At 48.1% G+C, this 3,417-nt stretch overlaps 1 long non-coding RNA gene across 1 annotated transcript; it reads right to left on the minus strand.

Moving 5' to 3' along the window:
- Positions 1-1,965: 1,965 nt before the first annotated feature.
- LOC113566469 lies at positions 1,966-2,698 on the minus strand. Its single transcript, XR_003409097.1, has 3 exons — positions 2,677-2,698; positions 2,290-2,413; positions 1,966-2,145 (listed from the first exon to the last, which is right to left on the minus strand). It is a non-coding gene; the product is annotated as an uncharacterized LOC113566469 (long non-coding RNA).
- Between the last annotated feature and the right edge of the window lie 719 nt (positions 2,699-3,417).

Below are 3,417 nucleotides of genomic sequence, written 5' to 3' on the forward strand. Positions count from 1 at the left end.
AATAGGCTAATAAAACTATTACCAAAAAAAGCCAACCTCTATCTCCTGCTAATATTTAATTCAATCTTACGAATAGGCCACTACCCTAGGATATGGAAACACGCAGAGATAGTTATGATCCCAAAGCCAAAGAAAAATCCCTCACATATGAAGTCATACCGCCCAATCAGCCTCCTATCGGGCCTCTCAAAAGTATTTGAGAGACTCCTGCTCAAACGGCTGCTGAGCGAAGAGGCATTTCACAAAGCCATCCCGGACCACCAGTTCGGCTTCAGGAAGGAGCATGGCGCAGAGCAGCAACTGACCAGAGTCACCCAATTTATCCTCAGGGCCTACGAGGAAAAACAGTACTGCTCAGCAGTATTCATTGACGTAGCTGAGGCCTTCGACCGTGTCTGGCATGAAGGATTACTGTCAAAACTAATAAAAATACTTCCCCTCAGACTCTATACAATCCTAGAAAACTACCTGTCTGGGAGAACTTTTGCCATTAAATGCAACGATGGCATCAAGTCTAGGACAGGGCGAATCACAGCTGGAGTTCCTCAAGGGAGTGTGCTAGGCCCCATCCTTTACACGATCTTCTCCTCCGACATGCCACTACCTGCGCTCACGCACAGAAGTTTACATACGAATCCGGGCCCCAAAAAAATGCTCCTATCTACATATGCGGACGACACGGCCATACTGAGCATGGGAGACTATCCCGCAATGGCGGTCAAACGAAACAACAACTACTTAACGCAACTGGTAATATGGGCTAAAAAATGGTCCATAACCATCAACCCAATAAAAACGGCACACGTCATTTTCTCCAAAAGAAGAGTACAGATTAACAACATCCCAATAAAAATAGATGGCAAACTGGTCCCAGTCAAAAAAAGCACTATTTATCTGGGCGTCAAGATTGACAGCGGACTTACAATGAGTGCACACGTGACGCAACTCCGAATAAAAATGTGGGCCAGAGCCAAAAAATTGAACTGGCTGATCGGTGCAGGAAGCAAGCTGGCAAAGAAATGTAAAATGCTGATGATAAGATAGCTCATCGCCCCACTCTGGGGTGCCCTATGCTCCAACACGCAAATCAAAAGAATACAGGGACCGTACAACAAACTAAAAAGATGCTCTCTTAAAGCGGGAAGATATGCCAGAAACGAAGCACTTAGGGCGAGATACGACCTACTCACTGTGGAAGAGCTTTTCCAAAAAGCCAGCGGCCGATACGCCATTGCCCTAGCCACCCACACAAATCCAGAAGCCCGCAATCTGGTTGCCAATCCATTTGTTCCAACAAGACTACTAAGGCCAAACTAAGGCTACCTAAACCAAATAACCAACCACTTTATACCTCTGCAGGCTCAGGCTAACATCACACAACAGCAAAAGCAGAGCCTCACCACTAGCACCCAACACGCGCCTCGCGAAACCACCAACCAGCTACCCACTCTTCTGCGGATCCAAGAGGAGGCTAAGGAAAAGCAGGAGACTGCAAGAAAGGAACTGCAACGAGCTCAACAAATGGAAGAGAGAGCACGCCGACCAGCAAGCCGATACTGTGAATCAGTTATAAACGTAATCAAGCGACGTTACGCTAATGGCCAGTATACAAGGGAGGAGGCCATTAGGCAGATGGAGGGCCAAAACCTGGCAGTGCAGAGGCTGGTGATCCCTGACTACACGCCAGCCACCATAGTCATATCGGACGAAATTCCAAATGGCCCACCCTCCACAGCAATTGACACTGCAGCACTAGTAATAACAATCTCAGACGAAGACTCAACAAACCACCTACAAGCTCAACTACAGCCCCAAGAGTAACTACAATAGACACAGCTGCTGACCCATTAACCGCGTTAGATCGAACTGAAGGAGCTATCCAAATACTCACAGCACTCCGAAGAACTGCCCATCCTTCCATCAATCTATTGGAAAGTGTACTCCCGTATCCGATTGGGCGAATGGGGGCCCTCTGTATATTTCCTCCGTCACTATTGAGGATATAGGGTCCCTCAGACGACTGAATGAGATCGACGCCATTCCAGCTGGCGACACACACACGCACACTCACTCTCTTCAGGTCAAAGGAGAGGGGTGATGGCGGGAACGTGAGCGCCTAAATCATGGGGGCTGTAGCCAGCACACCTGAAACAAAAAAAGAAAACAAGCCATTAGACCAAACACCAATGAAAATCTGCCTCACACAACAACAAAAACTGACGGCCGGATCAGAGCCGCCAGTATGCAAAGCGCTGATGCTTGCTTACAAACCCAAATGCAGAAACACACGCAACTACATCCAATCCAAATCGGGGGCTGGCTTCGAGCCGCTCGAATCTTGTGTGAGGTGTCTGCTTTTGCCCTGAGCTGGTGGCCAGATCCAGTGCCATGGCATTCAGAGTGCCCTATGGTCCTGGAAATGGGAAAATTTATCAGCCACAAATACGATTAAAAAAGGGCTCTGAAAATACTTACCGCCAGCCATTCAGACACACACACACAAACATCCATTACACTTGGGCGGCCGGACCTGTGCCGTTCGAGTTATGCCATCGCCATCGTCCTTAGCTGGTGGCCGGATCCAGTGCCATGGCATTCAGAGTGCCCTATGGTCCTGGAAAAGGAAAAACCCATCAGCCACACATACGATTAAAAAAGGGCTCTGAAAATACTTACCGCCAGCCATTCAGACACACACACACACAAACATCCATTGCACTTGGGCGGCCGGACCTGTGCCGTTCGAGTAGGCGTGTCATCGACCGCCATTGCCCACAGCTGGTGGCCGGACCAGAGCCACTCGCTCTACACTAGGGCCACAATTACCGACGCACACACACACACTCACATCCATCTACTCCTGGCTCCCAGCTGGTGGCCGGACCAGTGCCACTGGTCCTCCAAGAGGGCAGCCACAGCCACAACGACGACGAGGTGCTAATTGCACCTACCTCTGACGACTCCGGAGGACGCCAATTTCGACGACCAGGGGGGACGACGGGGTCGGCCGGTATGCAACGCAATGTCTTTACAAGCATTGTGTTTTGCTATGCCGGCCGATGCTTCTTGTCTTCCCTGTAATTATAGTAAAAGATATAGACATTATTTTAAATTGTTATGTTTATTGTAATATTGTAAACGTAAATCAATTGTACCTGTTTTGTCTCGTCTTTGTTCCAGTGTAGTATCTCTTTTATTACCTGTTTTTCCGTCGTCTCCACTCCAGTCTATTACTTATCTGTATTGCTATTTCTGCAAGTGCTTGTCTCTTTTATTTAGTGCCTTTCCACTTATTTTCCATGCAAAGCACATGCATTGTTTACCTTTTCCCTTTATCTATTCCCCAATTGACTACGTGTTGCAACACTGCACATTTCTGCACATTTCGATCTCATTTCTTTAACCCCTTCTTCCCCC

This window comes from Drosophila persimilis, unplaced genomic scaffold (assembly GCF_003286085.1).
Source record: "Drosophila persimilis strain 14011-0111.01,24,50 unplaced genomic scaffold, DperRS2 tig00000707-arrow-arrow-pilon, whole genome shotgun sequence".
Taxonomy (NCBI): Eukaryota; Metazoa; Arthropoda; class Insecta; order Diptera; family Drosophilidae; genus Drosophila; species Drosophila persimilis.